This window comes from Muscardinus avellanarius, assembly GCF_963383645.1.
Source record: "Muscardinus avellanarius genome assembly, chromosome: 10".
Lineage (NCBI taxonomy): Eukaryota > Metazoa > Chordata > Mammalia > Rodentia > Gliridae > Muscardinus > Muscardinus avellanarius.
In genome coordinates this window covers 107309550-107331767 of record NC_137796.1, presented here as the reverse complement: position 1 = coordinate 107331767, position 22218 = coordinate 107309550, and the positions used below count along the sequence as shown (strand labels likewise).

The window sequence follows — 22218 nt, the reverse complement described above, 5'->3', positions numbered from 1 at the left end:
CATTGGGAGGAAGAATATCTCTGAGTGCTGATGCAAAACAAACCAAAAAAAGAAAAAGAAAAAAAAAAGGTGGGGAGGGAGGGGAAGGAATATTTTTTCCAAAGGGCCTGGAACATAGTATGGCTCAGTGAACATGATTTACTTATTCTGGGCATCTAAGTATTATTATTGACTGAGGCCATTTCTCTAACAGTAATATCTTTCTTTGCTTGACCTGGCTGAATCTGATGATTGAGAGAGTGGGAAAAAGGAAGAGAGGTATGGAGAGAGGAAAAGAGAAAGAGGGAGTCGTTTCTTCTGATTTACTAGGATTCCCCTCCTGCCATGTTCACACATGGATGGGATCTGCACATCCATCCTGTCTCCCCGTGGCCTCCTTTCCAGATAGTGCCTAAGGGATTAAGTGAGAGTGAATATAGGAGATACGCTCTGTGGGCAAGCACCGTCCGGCTAAGTGGGCAAGCACCGTCCAGCTCTCAGCTGTTTTCCAACCCCCACCGTGCTAGTCAGCTTTTCGATGCTGTGACAAAATGACTGAGAAAATACATTTAACGGAGAAAAGATGTGTTTCGGCTCACAGTTTCAGGGGTTTCACCCTGGGGTCCCTTGGCTGTGGTAAGGCATGAGGCAGAATGTCCCAGTAGGGGAATGGACAAGAACAAATTGCTCACTTCAAGGCATCCAGGAAGCAGAGACAGAGAGAGAGGAAGGGCCCAGAGACAAGCAGTCCCCTGGAGGAGCACTCCCCCCTCAGGGGCCTGCTTCCTTCAGCAAGGGCCCGCATCCTGCGGTCCCCGCCATGTCCCTGAGGGACCACCAGCTGGAACCAGGCCTTCAGCGCAGGAGCCTTTGTAGGGCATTGCGGAGGCAAACCACTGCATCCTCCAGAGGCATCTTTTGAAACATCTGCTAACGAGCCAGCAACTGGAATGCCAACAAGAAACCAGTAGTTTTATTAAAAATAGACTCTTTGTCTCTCCAGTTGTTAAGATACCGATACATGTCCTTATTTTTTTCTTTTTTACCCGTCTGGATTTTTTAACGTCCTCCACCTTCACGGTGAAGATCACTTGGGGCACCCTCGGTGCGTTGCAGTTGAAGGTGGGCCCCCCTTAGGCAGACTGGGTGAGATTCGACGTGGCCTCCCAAGACTGGGTGAACAGCCGCACGAACCCACCCAGACTCACCTGAGTGACCTCCAGTACGTTTTTAAGATGTTAACTTTCCAGGTCTTAATTGAGACTTCAGTAGAAGGGGCATGGTTGTTGAAATGGACTCCTGGCATGTCTGATGAGGGTTCGCAGAGCAACCTGCTTTGTGCTCCAGCCCCTACCATGAGCGCGGCTTAGTTAACCAGGCCCAGGCAGCTCCTTCCTCCGGTACTTTCCTCAGTCTTCACAGAGCACCTGTGTTGTTCTAAGAGGCACAGGAAAGCCTCTGCCCCCCCACCCCCTGAGGTACTTGCTTGTTCTAGAATGGTATTCTGGATAATCTTTTAAAAATTATTTTACGCATGCATTGCAACTAGGCTTTCGAGTGAGGTTCAGCGGACATGCACGCGGCCCATTGTGTATTTCTCTCCACACCCCAGCCCACGTCTTCCTTCTCTGTCCCTTCGGGAGTTAGTGAGATTGGTGGTAATGCCTTCACCTATCGACGTGGCATTATTTGAACTGTTTTCTTCTTCAGTTTACCCTTTTCCCCTACCTAACTCACTTCCTAAACCACCTCCAATTACTCCACAGGCCTCCCGCTGCATTATTTAAAGTCCCTTATGTTTCCTGTTTTCTCCCTAGACTCCGCAAATGAGAGAAAACAGAGCATTCCTGACAGTCTAATCTCACTGAGTCTAGCTTTCTCTAGTCCATTCATTTTCCTACAAATACCGTAATTTTGTTCTTCTTTATGGCTGGGTTAAAATTCAGTCGTGTGTACAGATCATATTTTTTAATCCATTTTCTGTTGATGGACACCTGGGTTGGTTCCATAACTTGGCAATTGTGAGTTGTGCTGCTATAGACATGCTAGGCATGTGTTGCTTTAGAATTATGAGGTTAGGTTTTTAGGAAAGATACCAAAGAGCTATATGGCTCCATTCCTGGTGGCTCCATTCCTAGTCTTTTTAGGAACCTCCATATTGATTTCCATAGTGGTTGTCCTAATTTACAGTCCCACCAACAGCGTATAAGAGCTCCCATATCCCCACATCCTTGACCGCATTTGTTACTGTGTGTATTCTTGATGATTGCCCATTCTAACTGGAGTCAGAACTAGTATCTAAAAAATATAAAGGACTCCAAAAATGTAACATAAAAAAACCCAAAAGGATGCTCTTTAAAGCCCCAGGTATTTGCGGCAGGGAGAGGTTGTTCATAAAGCCCAGGGGTCCTCTGAGGGTTCTTAAGAACTCAGAGGAGAAAGACGGGTGACTCCTGCCTGAGCTAGCTTCCATCTGAAGGCTGTGTTTCCTGTGGAGACTCAGGAATGGCCTCTGTTCCTTTATTCCATGTTCTGTTGTTTTGTATAAACTTGGAAGGAAAATTACCCAAGACAAAAATGGTATAAGTGTGTAGTTCAGACTTCCTGGCAGGGGCCGGTGATTGATAGATTCGGAGGCTTCCCCGTGGGTGAGCATTTGGGTATAGGACGGTGCTAAATTCCTGTTTGCAAAATCAGAACTCCTAGTTACAGTCCCACTTGAGAGACCTTGGACAAGCTGTTCAGTCTGTTTGTGCCTCAGTTTCCCCCTTCTGAACATGAAAATGAGATTATTCTAAGTCGTTAGCGCTCCCAGGGCACCTAAAGCATAGTCATGTCTGCACATGTTGGCTACGGACTGTACAGTTATGACGTGGCCTTTATTGAGTGTATATTGTATCCCAGGAACTGGGCCGATGACATTGCCCCAGAGAGGCACGTGCAGCCTAGTAACTCAAGAAGAGGCCCTGGATTCCGGACATTTGAGTTTGGATACCCACTGCCACAACTATAAGCAGTGATCAGTCAAATCTCCAAATGCTTTCTTTTCTTAGATCCTCTGTGTATGTAGCACACTTTGAAAAGATGCCGGACGCATGTAGATCGCTGGCTAAATGTTGGTTACTCTTCCTACATTAAACATCAAACCGTGAGACAGCATGGCTTGCCCGAGTCCCCATGGCTCACAAGCTGGAGAAGCAAACTTGAGTTGGTTTCATGGATTCCTCTGCAGGGGTAGAGCGTAGAGGAGCACCACCCTGCGAATGCTGGCTTTTTCATCCCCAGGGATAATGCCCAGCTATCCCCAGAAATGTCACCTCGGGAGCACATTCGATAAACTGTACAAAATTAAATCTCTTACTTCATTTCCCCAGAAAGACCTCCTCTGTGGTGTTGCTCTGCCCCCCTCCCCACAAATCTCTTCCATGGCGGCAAGGGGATGTGAGTAGGATTTGGTTTCCCCACCAAATCCCTGCAAAGATGTATGAGGCTGCATATAAATTGCATTGAATTCGGCCAGCCATGGGCTAGCATCGCTTTTATGCTGAATATCAGCGAGAAGTATGCAATGGAGGTTACATTTTCAATTCTGGCTTTCTTCCCAAAGCTCTGCAGAGATGCCCTCATCTCCCCGCTCCCGCCCCCATCCATCACCGCAGCGTGGCATTGGTGAGGCGGCCGGATGCTCCATTCCTTGCCGGGAAGCGTATCCCACCCTTGCTGTCAGACGGGAACCAACGGAATCATGTTTCTGAGCAGCAGACTTTTTCTTCTTCTTCCCCCACATCTTTCTTTCTCATACCACTTTTTGTTCTTAAGATCTATCATATGTGAGGATCGCAAAACCAGCCACACACACACACACACACACACACACACACACACACACACGAAAAAAATATGGCATTCTCTGAGATGCTAAGATGGGATATCTGTCCCTGGGGTTGTGCTGGGTAGAGAAAAGACATCAGTGCAAATGTGGTCCATGCCCCAACAATGAGACACGTGCTTATTACTTCTTCCCAAAATACATATGTATTTCAGCTTGCTATTTCAGTTCTTATCCCCAGATAGCCCTAAATCATAGTCAGTACCCTGAATCCCACTTGGAATCTGTGAAAAGAATGTGTTTGGCTGGGGGCTGGGGACTGGTTATACACCTGGCTGCGTATTGGCATTAGCTTTAATATTTCAGTAGCCCTTCCATGCCCACGTTCCTTGCCTCTCCCTCCTGCCCCGGAATGTGCTTGGCTGGCTGGTTCCCCAAAGAGAAAATGTGCTAAGTGATCTTGACAGGCTCCAGGCTGGCTCCATATGGCAAGGCCTGAGTTCCATGTTCCTGGGATCCCCAAGCTGCCCCCACCTTATTAAGATGGCGGTAACTACATGCAAGTCAAGTTCACCAGATCGGTTTTAATTCCCTGGGCCCTGGAGACCAGCCTCGGACTTCAGGGTGGAATTGGAGGCAGCGACATCCGCTGTAGATTTGACCTTTTCCTTTCTTTCCCGTAACCATGCTGCTGGGAACAAGGCTGGTGAAAAATGGACCCAGAGCTTAGAGAAAAATCTTTGGGAAATGCAGGATTGGCAGCAGAGTCTGACTATGACACCCGTACCTCCTGCGGTTGTTTATTGCATGATTGGCACTGTCTGAACACGGTCTGGACCTTTGGACTCCCACACATAATTGAGACTTCGACTTTGATTTATAAGTATATAATTTGCACTCCTCCCTCTCCCTGCTCCGTTCAAAAGCCACAGAGAAAATTAACTCCAAATCACATAAGTGCATTTCAAATGGAAGAGCACTTGTGACCCAGCGATTAAGGGCTCCGGTTAAATCCCACATTAAAAAAAAAAAAAAAAAACAGAATAACAATAGGAATGTTATAAGATGAGTCTTCCAAAGAGAGTTCTTTGATCCTTTTACCCAGGATACAGAGAGAATTCTGCTACCTTTATACACTATAGTTTTTCCTTAAAAAAAAAATAACAGAACTGTAGTTATGTAGCGTGGAGAATCCTAAGAACGCAGAGAGTCATCGACTTGGATAATGAACAGTGCTGGCGACATAAAGGAGGGGTGGGATTCATTCCTGGTGGTCCGAGGGGATAATGTGGAACCAGAGCAAAGGGACCTTTAAGAGGTGGAAAATGGGAGGAAAACAATGGAGGAAAATCCAGAGCTGGCCAGTGTGGTCCGTGGCTGAGTTCATGATAGCTCGGGAGCTTGCAGAAAATGGAGAGAGAAGTCCTTCATGGGTATCCATAGTTCCTTCTGGTCCTGAGATCCACCCAATCTGGGCACTGGACTACCTACAGTGAGAAGTTTCCTTGTGCACGCTGATATGATCAAAGTTATAAAGGATTCAATTGGGCCTTTGACCTACTTAGGCCATTCATTATCATTATCATTATCATGTTTTTGAGGAAAGATAAAATATCTTCAGTCTTTGACTATTTTTTTTGTGTGTAGGGGGTCTGGGGATGGAACCCAGGGGTATTTGACCTCCGAGCTACACCCCCTGCCCTATTTTTTATTCTTTATTTTGAAACTGGGTCTCACTGAGTTGCCAAGGGCCTCACTAAGTAGCTGAGGCTGTCCGTGAACTGTGATCCTCTTGGTCTCAGCCTCCCAAATGCTGGGATTACAAGCGTGTGCTGCCATGCCCGGCTAGTCTTGGACTATTTGTTAAGGCTGTGTGGCCCAGAAAAGCCAAGAAAATTCTCTGAATTCTAGGTTGTGGACTTCAAGTGCACATGTTCATCTAACCCTGTCTCCACCACAGTGAGTCTTTATGAAAGTAACAGGGACCATGGCTGGAGGGAGGATTTTGGAGCCGGATGAGTCTGAAATCCAGTCCTCCTGGGCAACACTTTTTGGAACCTTGCCTCTGCCTGTGAGCTTTGCTGCTGTTTCTATTAAATGTGGAGGTCTGAACAAACAAGCAAAAAACAAAAACAAAGAAACAAACAAAAAACCCAGTCCTTCTATATTTTGTCTATCTGTAAACTGTAACTGGTAATACTATCCTGATACTATCTAGAGGATTAAGAAAGAGAAATAATAAATTATAAAAACTAAGTATTATATACTTATTAGTATGTTATACGTCTTCAGCAAGTTCATCCCATTGCTACCACCAAAAAGAGTGCAATCATACATTGGAAAAATTAACACAATAGAAGTATTAGTTCTTTGTTCTAATTACCACCAGTTCCTTCTTTTCCCCTCTCCCTATGCTATTTGCTTTGTGGAAGCTACAAACACTGTCTCCATCACCCTCCTTGTTTCTAACATGGATTCATTTCAGTTGAGGATTCCCTCTTGCCTGAAGGCCGTGCGTGGAGCAGGAAGCGCAGGGCGCTCTTGCCTGAGAGGGTGCAGGCGTACCTGCGAGGGATGCGGCAAACCGTTTGTGAGGAGCCGTGATTAATGACCCGCTGGGTCTTGGTACTTGCCAAGGAAGCAGAAAGCAGACGGGAATTGGAGTCGCCCCTTGGGTAAAAGTTGTCCTCTCGGGCTGCAGGGCAGCCACTCTTCAAGGGTCAGGAGAAGAAATGGTGAGCTTGGGAGGAGACTCAGGATTTCCATCTTCTCCAGGGTTCTCAGGGATGGTGCCATACTTGCATTAGAGTGAGGAGGTCATAGAGCCCTGACTCCTGGGGCAAAGCAGCTGAGGCTTGAATTCCAGCTCTGTCTCTCATTACCTAGGACATCTGGGCATGCAGCTTCACCCTGAGCCTCAGTTTACCCTTTTGTAAAAAAGAGTATAAAACGTAAAGTGAGAGTGACCGTGCCTGCTGCATGCTCTGTGAGGTTGTTTCGATTAGAAGTTGAGAGATATAAATGGGTTGGATGGGCGTGGTGGCGCACACTTGTAATCCCAGCATGTGGGAGGCTGAGACAGAAGGATTGTGCAGGTTCGAAGCCAGCCTCAACTACTTACTGAGGCTCTCAGCAACTTACCGAGACCTTGTTTCCAAATAAAATATAAAATAGGTCTGGGAGTATAGCCCAGAGATAGAAAGTCCCTGAGTTCCATTCTGAGTACCACACACAAAAAAGAAGAAAAATGCAAACAAAGATATAAATTGAACACAGCAAGGACTTTAAGGCACTAGGGTGCAGAGGTTAGTGGTGGGGACATAGCCTACATCTTCATGAATTTACAAGTTGGTGGCTAATGCCAGCCATGTTATCTGCCTAACATGTAGACCCATGGGTGTCTGGGCACCCATTTCCAGTGACATACAAATCTTCTTATACTTTCCCTTCGATTCTCTTCTTCCTTCTTTTAAACCCAGAGTCAGCTGCAAGCTCTTCTCTCCTCCTCTGGTTGCTGGGGATTTGTTTGAGGAGACAGTCGTGGAAGACAATACCTCTCCCCAGAGACACATACTTCCTCTTTGTTTTTTGTGGTACTGGGGATGGAACCCAGAGGCATTCTACCTCCAAGCTACACCCCAGCCCTATTTTTTATTCCTCATTTTTGAAACAGGTCTCACTGAGTTTCAAAGGGCCTAAGTAGCTGAGACTATCCGCGGATCGCGATGTTCCTGTCTCAACCTCCAGACTATCTGCGAACCGAGATCTTCCTGTCTCAACCTCCAAAATACTGGGATGACAAGGTGCAGAGGCTGCCAGAGCCCCTCCTGTCATGGAGAGGCTCCCCTTGCTTGAGGTCAAACCCCGGTGATGAGGAATTTTCCTTTCCCGGCATGCTTCCTTGTGCCTTTGGATGTGCTGGTGAGCGCCTGCCTGCCCACCTCTATGCAGATGAGTCCTCCCACAAGCTGAGAATATGCTGTCCCCAGATCCCGAGCACCACACACATGAGATGGATTTGGCTGCGGCCAACACAGGGCTAAGAGGAGAGCAGCTTTTGCCTGCAGTAATCTGTTTCAATGTGGGCTGATAAAAGGTATCCCTGTTCATGAGCTCTGCCCGGGTGTTTGCCAGTGTGAGATGGGTTTCCCAGGTGATAAGATGGGAGGGGGGGGTGGAGAAGTCACACTTGGGATGAAAGATGCTCTCCCTGCAGACATCTTCCTTGGGCCAGTAGCAATGGGTCCTCCAGCTGGGACCGGGCTTAGTGTCATTTCAGAAGCAAGGCACAGCATCTATTCACCATATATTATGTGTCTGTGAGAACAGACTTTTAATATTTTTGGGGAGACCCTCCTGGACACTGTAAGAGACAAAACAGGGTCATGTTTGGATCACGGACAAAGAGCTTTGGCATTAAAACCTGGCAGACTTGACATGTACCGGCCCAGTCTCACTGAACATGCAGACATGAAAAGTGGTCCATCTTCTGGATAGGTTCACTTCCCTCATCTCTGAAGGGCCAGGAATGTATGTCCTATGAAAGCGAGTGTACTAGGTAAGGGCTCAGCACCATGCTCAGAAAAGTACAGAGGCTGTGTTCTGTATCCTAACACCCAGACCCTACCTACAATGCCAACACTGTCATCTATATACTACGCCTTGGGGGTGTATGTGGTATGAGTTGAGTACATTAGGAAGACAGTGAACTTATTGAGGTGACTGATATTAAAGTATTTGCTTATGGTACTAAAGAGCAGATATATTAATATTGTAAAGGTGGGTTCCGAGAGTTGGGTATAAATCCGACTACCCAGGAAAGCAGGTGACTTGGGCCAGGTTAAATAACCAGGCCTGTTAAGAAGACTCATCATATCTTGAGAAAGTATACTTTAATTGTTTTATAGCAGAACCTGCCCATCAGGTATTTTTTAAATTGTAAATGTTTGCAATAAAATTCATCTACTTAAGTGTAAAGCTTAAATGTTGCTAATTGCAGGCAAGCTAACAACCTCCACCAAAGCGCCTTCATCCTCCCAAGTCGATTTGCCCTCATTATGAGATTACTCTACCCACATCCCTAGGCCCCAACAGCCATGGGTCTGGTCTGATTTCTGCTGCTGTTGTTTGGAATTCTGTACCAATGGAATCACACAGCGCGCGGTCTTCGGTGGGTGACTTCACTCATTTAGCCTACTGCGTCAGACTCATGCATGATGTCGCGTGTATTAACATTTTCTTCTTTTTACGGCCAAGTTCTGCTCTGTGGTGGGACTAGACCCCAGTCTGCTTCCCTGTGGACATTTGCTTTTCATGTGGGGCCATTAGGAATGCTCTGGGGATTGAGAACATGTCTTTGTGCAGACACCCCTTCATTTGTCCTGAGTGAATCCTTCCAAGTGGAATTGCTGGGTAGAGTGGGAAGACGAGGGTTTACATGATAACGTATTACCCTACCCATTTCTCAGGAGGCTATACTGTGTGCATCCCCATCAGCAATGCAGTATTGGGTATTTATTTTTCAGAACTTGGGATGGAACCCAGGGGCATTCTACCTCTGAGCTACACCTCCAGCCCTACTTTTTATTCTTTATTTGAAACAAGGTCTCACTAAGTTGCAGAAAGCCTCACTAAGTAGCTGAGGCTGTCTGTGAACCCGGATTCTCCCGTCTCAGCCTACCAAGTACTGGGATTACAAGCGTGCGCCACCACGCCCAGCTAGTATGGGGTATTTTTAATAGCTTCCGGGTACCCCTTCTATATCTGTCCAGCCTTTAGTCCCCTCTGGCCTCTGATTTTTCTGGTTTAATGACCACGTGTGGACTCTCAGATAAATGAGGTTGTTATGAAGAAGAGATTTGTCCTAACCTGGTTTTCCTGACTCACTCAAAACTATGGAGCAGGGAGATGCCCTCTGGGTTTCTACAACAGAATTGCATTTCAGATGTGTATGAAGGCCTAAGTCCTTTAGTATCAATCCAGCATCTTTTTAGTAACAGGATTCTCTCTAGATGTATTTTAAAAATTCTGAATGGGCCGGGTGTCATGGTGCACACTTGTCATCCCAGTACTTGGGAGGCCGAGACAGGAAGATCTCAGGTTCACGGCAGCCAGCTTCGGCAACCTTGTGAGGAACTTAGCAATTTAGTGAGGCCCTGTTTTAAAAATTAAAATAAATAATAAATAAATAAAACAGGGGCAGGGATAAATATCCCTGGCTTCATTCTATAGTACCAGAAAAAAAGTGTGAATTGCTGACACGGAGAAGTATTCCCACCTGCTGTACACGTTAGCTAATGAGCAGAAGATGCGCAGTGCATGTTTCCCGAGCTGCCTGTGATAGCGTTTTGCAGCGGTAGGGAGGGGCTGCTTTTATCCGTGCATAGTCATGCACGCACTGACACACACGCACACGCATGTGTACCGCTGCCCGGTCACCACACCTCAAGGCTGACCACGCAGCGGCGACTCTTGGCCGTCCCGCCTTGCCATGCGCTGCTGCTCATGTGTTTCTGGAAGGCCCGCTCCCGTCTTCTGCTGTTCCCCTCGTGCTTTGGTTTTGTTCTTGTTGAATTGCACGTGGATTCACATGCTCGGCGGGTTTTTCCCTAACACCTACTGGCTGCTCATGTCACCCACTTGTTCTTTTTTTAGTTTTACAAAAATGACAGGGAAGGAGGGTGAATGAACTGAGACCGTGACCTGTGCCGGCTTTAAACCCCAACCCCAAAATGGGACAGCCCCGCTTCTCCAGACAGAGGATTAGAAGGAGAGGTTTTAAGTAGAAGATTGCTCTCTGTAAGCAGGCAGCCAGTGGACGGCTACTTTTTCATTACGTGAAATCCATAATATTTACATAATATTCAGAGATAGTCAGTGTTCCCCAGCTTACCCACATCTAAATCTGGAATCCGTTGCCTACCATCTCTGGCTCCCCCAAATCACTGGGTTCTCAACTGCCCAAAATTCAATAGTGAGTGTCAGCCTTTGGTGCAGATCTGGCCCACTACCAATTTTTTAAATAAAACATAGTGGCACAGAGTCATGCCCATTTATTTACATGTTTCCCAGGGACACTTTCTCCCTACATCTGCACAGTTGAGTCCTAGTGATAGAAACATGTACCCCATACAGTCAAACATGTTCCCTATCTGGCTGTTTTAGTCTGATACTGGGATTAGATACTAGGGACATTCTACCTCCAACCTATACCCCTGCCCTTTTATTTATTTATTTATTTATTTATTTATTCAGTTATTTTTTATCTTGAGACAGGATCTCACTCAATTGCTGAGGGACTCCCTAAATTGCCAAGATTGGCCTCAAACTCACAATCCTCCTGTCTCAGCTTCCCAAAGACTGGGATTACAGGTATGTGCCACCATGCCTGGCCCTATCTGGATCTTTATAGGAAAAAAAAAGTACTGCTCCCTCCTCCTAAGTATTCCCAGATGTGTTTACAATGTCACCATTCGGTCTGTGGACCCGTGAGGGTGTCTTTTCTCGGGTGGACAGTTAGGTCTGTCCAATCAGTCTTATATGGGTCAGTCACTTTCCTTTTTCAAGTGTCATGTTCTAACTCACAACCTGGGCACAATTATAATAATAATCTTCCCTGCAGAATATGGATTGGGGGGGGGAATAAAAGCGAACTGTGTGGGGCAGTATCCAGTTCACAGGAAAGTATCCCACCGATAGGCGCTATGACTGATGGAATTCACCCTTCAGGTTCTGAGTGGTGTCTGCTGCCATTAAGCCGAGGCCCAGGGGACCAGATGGAGACCCAGGCCCATTTCTCAGAAAGGACCCATGCACAAAGCAAAGTCCCAACATCAAGGCCCAGCACTACCCTCCCGGTTGGCCACCTTCTGTCTCTGTTCCATCTGCTTCTGCTCTGAGGTCATCTCAAAGCCAACTCTCCACTCCCAGGACAGTTCCCCATGCCTGAAGTTCTTTCCCCAAGCTATCTGCAGACCTCCCACCTTCCTGACTACCTTGTCTCAGGCAGCACCCTGCTGTCCAACTCCACACTCTGCCCTCACCACCTTGATGGTCACTGTATTTAATACCGATGTGCTTCTGTGCCAGCTCCCTGTCTCCTAGTCTAAGAGCCTCTCCCCTTCCTGCACTGGAGGAATTTAACTTGCGACACGCTTAGCACAGAGAACTTTACCTGCCCTGAAATGGGAGAATGGTAAATACTGGTCAAGGATGTGAGGGAACATCTGGATGTTCCCCAAAATGAGAATCTCCCCAGCGCTTCAGGGTTCTCGCCTGCCTTTTCTCTCTTTTCCTCTTCCCTTCCTGTGCACAAAGACAGACAGTACACCCTCATCCATTCCTGCCTCAAGTGAAAGCAAACCAGACCACAACTGTGGTCTGGTACATGCGGCTGCCTCAACCTCTGTGCAGATGCGTCCTTCTGAGCAGCTGGATGCGGCTTAGCAAAGCACCTTCTCATTCCCCACTCTGAGAGCCCAGCAGCTTCTTCAGTGCCATCCCAGATAGCTTTATTGGAGAAGTCCTGGGTAGAAAAAAAAAAAAAAAAAAAAAGCTGAAGCTTAATGAAGGCCATTTAACAGTCAATCTCAATTCCAGGGAAAAGCAAATCTTTATTACCAGCATCCAATCATTTCAATTAGGAGAAATCCCACCCTTGGAAAACTCCTCTCTCTCTCTCTCTCTCTCTCTCTCTCTCTCTCTCTCTCTCTCTCTCTCTCTCTCTCTCTCTCTCTCTTCCTCGGCCTCTTTTCTAATTAACTTTGAGCCTAGATTACAGGAAGCTAACCTTGTGAGTGGCAGGGGTGCCCAGCAGAAGTAAGCATGGGGTGTGTATGTGTGTGATGTTTAATTAAAGAGGAGCTGTTGGAGGGAAGAGACCTGAGCAAGCCGCAGCGCTCATCCTTTTGCCTTGGTCCTGTGTCTCCACATGATGGGGATGGAAGAGCTGGTCCCCCAACATCTTCAAGGCAGCGTACCAGACCCTGCAGTTAGAGGGGCTCGGCTCTTAGCACAGGCATGTAGCCTGATGTGGCTCTGCACAGCCAGAAGGGATAGCTGTGCCATTTGCCATTCTTTTCTCTCTGCTGTTTCTCCTCGTTTCCTTCCTCTAGCAGGTTAAGTAGGCAGATAGCTATAGAGGCACCCACATATGCCTGTGCAGATTTACCTATCTATAGTGATATTTAGTTAAGTCTCTATCTGGGTATCTATCTGCCTATCCATGTACCTGTCTGTGATGTCTGTGAACATCTATCCATCCATCCATCTATCTTTACAAAGTCTCACTGACACTCGGTCTTTGTCATTCCACACCTCTGTTTTTCTGTTTACTTATTTACTTATTTGTTTGTTTGTTTTTGAAATACCGGGGATGCAACTCAGGGTATTCTACCACCGAGCTACACCCCTAGCCCTATACTTATTTTTAATTCTTTATTTTGAAACAGGGTCTCACTAAGTTGCAGAGGGCCTCACTGAGTAGCTGAGGCTATCTATGAACCCTGATCCTCCTGTCTCAGCCTCTCAAATGCTGGGATTACAAGCGTGCGCCCCCACGCCCGGGCCATGCCTCTTCTGTTTTTCTGTGGAGATCTTTGTGGCTCTACCTCCTTCGTCCCTCCTAGGCCTGCCCTATGAGGTCACATTAGGCAGCCTCTAGCTCAAATCTTTGGTTTTTTTTTTTTATTATTTAGCATTTTTAAGGTTTAAGAAATTTGGAAGCTTTGGTTAAACATCTTCTCCACTCCAGGAGCCACCTGCAGTATCTTCTGTCGGTTATTTCATAATTGCTCCTATCATTTGAACATTAGTTAATCTCTTAATAAGCACCAGGTCCTAATGCTAAGGACGGTGTGTACCTAATCCCATTTCATCTGCAAAATATCCCTTTATAGTAGCTCTGCTTGCTGTTCCCATTTGGATGCTGGGGGGGGAAAAAAAAACAAAAAACCTGCGACTTAAGAAATGCCCTGTGCGTTATCTTCCTCCACACTGTAGTGCACGGAGACCCTGTTTCCATCTTTAACTGACGCACACTCAGTGATTGTAGGAGGGGAACAGAATTGTCCCAGGTCAGAGTTTAAAGAGAAAAGTCCAAGGCTCTTGTTCCAGAGCATATCCCTCTAATGCTCCTTTTGCTAGGCCCCTGGCTCCCAGCATGCCCCTGTCCCCCTCCCCCTTTACATCTGTCTCTCCTCCTGTTGCAGGAATGTCTTTGCTGTGCTACTAGTGGGGGGAGGGGCTGGCTTCTGGAATGCAGGAGGCTGCAAAACCCCCCACCAGCCTTCAGAGCCAAAATAAATTGGCAGAAATGTCTGATTTGACTTTTTCTCCTTCTTCAAGGCAGATACTTTTCTCATTACTGAGAAAAGAATGACACTTTGCCTCACCAAGAGCTCAGACGTTTCTAGTAATTGCCGTGCTGTTTCTGATCCCAGAGCTGCCAGGGCCGCCATGCCTGCCCGGCGCTCTGCAGCCTTGGTCTCTGGTGAGATACAGTTCTCAGAGTCACTACTGGCTCCTGTAGCCACTCCCCAGCCTGGCTTGGTCTGCCATTCTGCTCTCACTCTGCACAGGTCAAATTCTTTTTAGCCAACTAGGCTGGCTTCCTAATCGGAGGGGTGGAGTCTGGCATGAAGTAGATAAGGTACCCACACTGTTTCTATTTTGTGCAATAACAGAGAAGAATAAAAGTAAGTTAAACTATGACTTTTTCAACTCTCAACTTAACTTGAGCCAGCAAATCCTACTTCAGGAAAGAAGAAACGACTGAGCCCACAATTTGAAGTGATCACTGCCCTTACAAGTGCCTAAGTCCCGCTCTGGGGTAGATGGGTCTTGGCAGCCTCTGTAAACCCAGGGCTTCTGGTCTTGGTGAAATGAGCTTCCACATGTCTAAACTAGGAGCATATATATATATATATATATATATATATATATATATATGATATTTATTATATTATATATTATTATTATTATTATATTATAATCAAACCCTCCTGCAGAGCAGCTTCTCCTTCTTTGATTCTTAAATTGTTTGGCTCTGATACTAAGGCATCTTTACCATACTAAGATCACCCCGTCCAAGGTAGTTCTTCCGAAGGTTCTTAGGATGATCTGTTCTAGAACATTAATTTTTTGTGTTGGCCCCCAAAATTAGTACCTAAAGCCTCCTGATCGTTCTACACTTGGAAATATCAAAAAGCCAGCCAGCATTGTACTAGAGACTCATCTACTGGAGATCCTGAGAAGACAAAGAGACAGATCTCCCTGATGACCATCTCTCCATGAACACCAGTCTGTCCTTGCAATAAAAAGCTCCAGCCCTCCAACTGTGCTGAGATATCCAAGTCAGGAGATTTCCCCCCTAAAATCAATTTGTACACCACCTGACGACTGATCTTTGCCATTCACATCTGCCTCTCTAGGTCTCGCCCACCCCAGCACTCCCCATGGATGCCCTCTAGTTGATGGTCCATTCACCACTTCTCTTTTGCTGAGACTTGTCTCTTGTGTACGGCCTTGGCTTAATAGCCCAGTGAGGGACTCTCCTTATGTTTTGCTTTAAGTTTCATTCAGCTCCAGGGATGTGCCTCCATTGTAAGCAGGTATAATCTTCAAGGGCTGGACCAGGTACACAGAGCACTAGCCAGGTTGGTGATGTGGCCCCTCTGACTTCTTGCATTTTTTAGAGATCCCTTTAGTTGTCTGCCCTGAGTTTTGGGCTAAAGTCAAGGCAAATTTTGAATGATTTTCTTTTCTTTTCCTAAGTTCTTTGTTTTATGGAAAATTAGCCTTCCTTTCTATTTTATCATTTACTTAAGGAATCCTCCTCCTCTTCTCCTCCTCCTCCTCCTCCTCCTCCTCCTCTTCCTCCTCCTCCTCTTCCTGCTTCTCCAGGACTGAAATTCAACCCAGGGGTATACTACCTCTGATTACATCTCAGCCATTTTTATTTTTATTTTTATTTATTTTATTGGTTTTGAAACAAGATCTTGCTAATTTGCTGAGGGTCTTGATAAATTACTGGGGCTGGTCTAGAACCTGCAATCCTCCTGTCTCAACCTAACAAGTGCTGAAATTATATATATGCACTCCCAGACATGGCAGGGCTTTATTTATTCTTAACAGATAACAAAACATTTGGGTCTGGGTTATCTAAAGCTTCTTCCCCCTGCCCCCAAAGTGACATATTCTAATAGTTCTTACATATTTTCTTATACTCGTTTTTTTAAATAACAAGTGAAATATTATTGTTTCTCTTTAGCCAGAATTACAGGAAGAATTTGAATTTCAGTAACTCAACAATTTTTCTGGCCAGACTTCCATATCTGGTTAATTTGCATCCCACCAGTCTTGGACGTCTCTTCTTTGTTGCTCTGAATATTGATTGATGCAGTCTCTGTTATTAATGCCTAAGCCAAGAACACTCTACTCAGTTCACTTCTGTGTCTTGCCTGTGTCCTGGGCTAAGGGTACCAGATCAGTTTCCAGCATTAAATTCACCATGCGAAAAGGTGGGGAAAGACTGTGTCATGAACTGCCTACTTAGCATGTTTTCACCTACATTCTTCATTTTCACACCCCACACAATCTAAGAAGGCATAAAACTCAGTTCTCTGAGATTCACCCACCAAATAGAATATGGCAAAATTTTCATATATGATGAATGCAAACCAGGAGCCAAGACAGAGGGTCCTGTGTGTTCTGTCCGTGGTGCTGAAAGATCCTGGGGTCTTGAAGTCAATCCCCTTGCCTCAGTAATGTACTTGTTCTTAAATGGCATTTGACAAGGGATCTATGTTTCCCTATAACCATCCTTTAGTATCATTGTATGGGACTATAGATGATACTAGACCCATAGTGGGAGCTGACAGCCACCATTCATAGAACTGCCCCATCCCGTACAATAGCCACTGACCACATGTGGCTATTTAAATAGAGTAAACCCATATGAAATTAAGATTCGATTGCTACATTATACTATCCATTTTAGGTCCTCAATCCCTTTTGTGTGACTAGTGTGGTCCAGATAGCATGAACATGGGATGTTCGCATGAGCTCACAAAGTTCTTTTGCCTGGTGTTTTCACTAAGCAGTCATCACTCTGACAGATCCTGACATTGCTGCCAATATATCCTCATCTTAATCACTAGAAGTATTACTTTATATAGCAGAAGGGATTTCACAGATATGGTTAAAGCAAACATATCCATATCGAGATGGAGAGATTATATTACATTATCCTGCTGGATCCAATGTGCTCACAATAGTCCTTAGAAAAGCAGAGACATGAAAGAGATAGATGATAGATAGATAGATAGATAGATAGATAGATAGAGTTCTAAAAGAAAATAAATGACAGTGAGGTGGGGTGGTGCACTGTGATGTTGAAGAAACAGGCCACAGGCAAGAGATTTAGGTGAAAATCTAAAGGCTGAATAAAAGACAGGGGAACAGGTGATCTCCCTCGGGGCCTCTAAAAAGCCCTAGTCCTTGTCAAGTGTTACTGTTACTGAAACCAGTTCTGGACTTCTGACCTCCAGAGCAATTAGAAAATAAGTTCCTGTTATATTAAGCCACCAAATTTCTGACAATCTGATACATCAACATTAAAGAAATGACGTTTTTTTCACAGACCAATATCTTTTATTATATAATATAAATATATTTAATATAAATATATAATATAAATATATATAATATAAATACCAATATAAATGCAATATTCTAAACAAAATACTAGCAAACCAAATCCAGCAGAATAGGAAATGGTTTATGTAGCACAGACAAATGGAATTATTCCAGGAGTGCAAGTTTGGTTCAATATACAAAATCCATCAATGCAATACAACGTATCAGTAGAATAAAGGAGAAAAACTGCATGACAACCTTAATACAGAAGCATTTGACGAAATCCAATACTTTTTTTTTTACATCCTTGCTTTTAGCTTGGATTCTTATAATTGTGTCTTCCCCTCCATTAGAGAGTTGACATGATTCCTTAGGCATCTGCGGTACCAAGTTCATAAGCAATGCACCTTCTTCATTTGAGAGACTCACATGGCCTTGTCTCTGCAAGTACTCATGGAGATGCCAGCAGTGTGGTGTGGGTTAGCAATGCCAACAGGGTACCACGTAGATAATGATGAGAAGGGATAGTCTGCAGAGCCTGGCTTTCCGGCCTTTAGGAATGGGATGGTTATCATTTCCAATGCTGGTTTTGAGCACTGTGTCCAGATGAGACCAGGATTTTTGGAAACACCGGTAAACTCCTCACTGAACACTTTAAATAAATCAAACCTCTTTCCACAATTCTGGAGGCACCGTTTATAGAAAGTGTTTCTGCCCCTCCTACCTTCAGGTGTAGTATGTTGTTTTATGAGCTTACTTTGAGCCTGTGGGTGTAGTGAGTCAAACAAACTTAGTTTCAGCTCTCTCTCAACCTGCCCCTTTCCTCCCAGATTGAGTTTGTTTTGTTTTGTTTTTGGTACTGAGGATGGAACCCAGGGCAATTCTACCTTTGAACTACACCCCCAGCTCCAGTTTTTGAATCCCATATTTTGAAACAGGGTCTCACTGAGTTGCAGGGGGCCTAAGTAGCTGAGGTTGTCTGTGAACCATGATCATCCTGTCTCAGCCTCCCAAATGCTAGGATTACAAGCCTGCGCCACCACGCCTGGCTCCAGGTTGAGTTTTACTGGATTATATTTTTCTGGAAGAATTCCATTTACCCAGTGTCTGCTGTCATCTAAGTCATCTCTCTTTTAAGTAATAGTAGCAATGATAATAACACAGATTCTGTGATTATCATAACAAAAATGCATTGTATGTTTATTTCATGTCAAGTACAGTGATAAGAACTTTATATACGTCACTAATTTATAGAACAAATAACCCAATAAAGGGTATGCTGTTAATACCTATATTGTAACAGAATCTTGGACACAGGGAAGCTGTGTTGTATACTCAAGACCACAAATCTAGCAAGAAGAAGGCCTAGACTCAAACAGCAGACCTATTCAGGAGACTGTTGCATTTTAGAATTTAGCAGAAGGCTCCCCTTCCCCGGGCTCCCAGTTCCTTGATGCCAGGAAGCATGTCATCTTCTTTTTTTATATTTTTTTCCTCTCAAAGAGCCTAATCCATTTCCTGGAAAATGAACAGAATCTCGCTGAAATTGTGCACATAAATGTACTCTCTCAGGCCCTAAATTCCTAACAAGATCTCCCAAGGAGGAGAACATCCCAGGGGATCCCTGCAGAGTGTGGTGGGTGCACTGGGGAGACACCTGGCTGTGTCCAGATTCCTGGCTGGCACGCATTCCCAGTGTCTTTAAATGGGGTCGGTAAATCTAGCTCCTTGTGAGGAGTTAGATGGGTGCCAGTCATTTAGTTTATAAAAGACCAGCAGCAGCAACAGCAGCAGTGTCATTATTTCTTTACTTACCTCCCACAATATATATATTTAAGTGCTTATCTGAAGGTAATGTTCATAGTACACTTTGTTTTACTTGAAGGTACTTATGTTCCAACAGCACAAACCTGAACCAAAGTTTTGCTCTTTTTTCTTTTTCTTTTAATTTGACCTCTTAGGTGATCTCATTAGAAAAGATCTCAAGCTGCGCACAGTAGGGCGCACCTGTATTCACAGCTACTTAGGAGGCTGAAAGGTGGGGGGGGGATCCCTTGAGTGCAGGATTTTGGTTGCCTAGGCAACAGAGGCCCCCACCCCTGTCCAGTAAAAAAAAAAAAAAGAAAGAAAAAGATTACAGATTATAGAACACACAATAACAGTTTTCCTATTCATGTAATTGCTTCCAATTATATCTTCTTTTAGTAGAAAGAAACATACTAGAATCTCTTCGAAGTAAAAATTTTAAACCCAGTGAGTATTTTAGACTACACACAGGAATGATGGCAAAATTTAGGATTAGAGCCAGCAGTCTCCTTACTGATATGCATAAACCTTCTAGAGAGTGAATCCCTGCTTCCTTCCGCCCCCATGCCCTTTCTTCCCTGGAGGGTACCCGTGTCTCTGCCCCTCCCTGCCTGTATGCTTTGCTGTGCCTTCCGCAGCAGCCATCAGCCTGTTTGTGGCTCTAGGGTCTTTCTAAGATGCACCTTGCCATCATCCCTCTGTCTTTTCAGTGGCCTCTCATTGTTTACAGGGTCAAATCAAAACTATTATATGTGGCTTTTCCTGATTCTCTTCATAGGCCCTCAACCTTCTTTTCCTCTACCAAGTTCTATTAAGTTCCTATTACATGTTCCCTGGTCACATAATCTCCCTTATCGGTGTTTTATTTATTTATTTATTTTTTATTTTACTTTTCCCCTGCTGCTGCTGTGCCTTCTTTTCAGTTTTCCACCTAACTCACTCACATTCTCCTTATGATTCATCTCAGCCATAGCATCCTTTGAGAAGTGCTTAAATCCACATCTGGATTCAGCCTTGCTCAGCTCCCACACTAATATGTCCTTATCAAATACATAACACTTGCTCTGATCCATTGATTGTTTTCCCAGTATCTCTATTTAGATTTTAGTCTCCATTTGAACAAGGACTGTTTTTTTTTTCAACCCTGAATATATTTGTATTATTACAAAAGCCAATGTTTATTTAAAGTCTTGCTTGGGGCCAGCATAGCAGGTAAAAATTTTCTTAGTATGCCTCTGACCCTGAAACATAGTCAAAAAATACGTATCAAGCCAGGGGTGGTGATGCATGCCTGTAATCCTCCTACTTGCGAGGCTGAGAAAGGAGGATCACAGCTTCAAGGCCAGCATTCCTAACTTAGTGAGATCCTGTTCCAAAATTAAAAAGGGCTGGTGGGGAATAGCTCAGAGATAGAGTAGCCCTGGGATTGATCCATAGTACTGCTAAAAAAAGAAAAAGAAGACATATACTTCAAATGAGTGACTGAATAGATGGGTGGACAGATGTGCAGATGCAAATATTCTACCGTGTACCTATGAGATTTAAAAAGTGAGTTTCTGATGAGAGCCCGTGGGTAGCATTGCAGAGTTAGATGCAGCTCACTCTAGCTGCCTGCGGATGCCTTAAGCACCCAGCATTCCTGAGCGTGTTCAAGGGCTCTTCTCTGACCCCACACACCAAGCATGTCTGAGCTCTGTAAGCTATTTGTAGAGAGTTTATTTCATCTTTGCAGTAAGCTACCCAGTATAAATATTAGTCAGCTGATTTCACACAGAGTTAAAACAAGCTTTTAAAAGCCTTTTACCTCTCTTGTCCCCAAATAGGTAGATTCTCAGAGCTGGGGAAGCTTTGTGGGATTTGGTAAAGTGGAAGGTACGCTGTGTTCAAAAGCAGCCTTCTGTGAAGCCTGACTTAGGCTTGATACAGAAAGGGTCAGGTACTATGAGAGACTGCAGGATGACAAGGCGGGGGAGGGGGAGCCCAGCCTCCCCATTCTGCAAGCATTTGTGGGAGGCCATTTCTGAACGTGTTCACCCTACGGGCCGCGACGATAGCTTGCTGTTGCGAAAGAGGGAGGCTTCATATTTGAATAGTCTTGAGTTCAGCGTCAGCTCTGCCCATCAGCTTGCCACTGGCGAACATGAGCCCAACCCCATCTCAGCAGCATCCAAATGGGCAGGCGGAACTCGTGCAAACAGAAATAGAAGGCGGGGATTGTGGATGTAACTTGGTGGTCGAGTGCTTTTCTGGCATGAGCGAGTTCACGGGTTCAAATCCTAGCACTACAAAAAAAAAGAAATAAAAGAAGGAACGAAATACAATGTGGGCTACACATATGAACCACATAGAGGTCACATGAAAGTAAAAAGAAATCGGTAAATTTAACTGCAGTCTTTTGTTTAACCCAATACACCCCAGTCTGTAACCAAGAATATGTTGCTCAACTCTGCATACCTAAATGTTTTTTGTTTTTTGTTTTTTGTTTTTTGTTTTTGGTGGTACTGGAGTTTCTGGAAGCCCTTCTACCTCTGGGCTACACGCCCAGACCTATTTTTACATTTTTATTTGGAAACAGGGTCTCCTAAGCCAGCGCGCGTGACTGGCTTCGAACCTGCGCGATCCTCCTGTCTCTGCCTCCCAAGTGCGGGGATTACAAGTGTGCGCCACCACGCCCGGCCTAAATGTTTTATTCAGCATTTTTTGTTGCTGTTACCAAAATACTAGACAAGCACAACCGAGAGAAGGAAAGATTTCTTTGGGGTTATTTGGGATCACAGTTTCAGATGTTACAAAGTCGCTAGTTCTTGAATAGTTTGTTTCCAGGGAGGAACATGTTGTTGGGAAGAAAGCAAGCGAGAGAGACAGACAGAGAGACAGACACACACCCAGGACAGATACAGTCCCGAAGGACACACTTCCAGGGACCCAGTTCCAGTCATGTCCTGCCTTCAAACTCGGCTGCATCGTTT

At 45.0% G+C, this 22218-nt stretch overlaps 1 protein-coding gene across 17 annotated transcripts in view; it reads left to right on the top strand.

Annotated features, from left to right (window-relative positions):
- Window positions 1-22218, top strand: part of RBFOX1 (RNA binding fox-1 homolog 1) — a gene marked incomplete at both ends in the record, with an annotated part of 617808 nt that overhangs the window by 394623 nt on the left and 200967 nt on the right. The gene's annotated exons all lie outside the window — the stretch shown is intronic.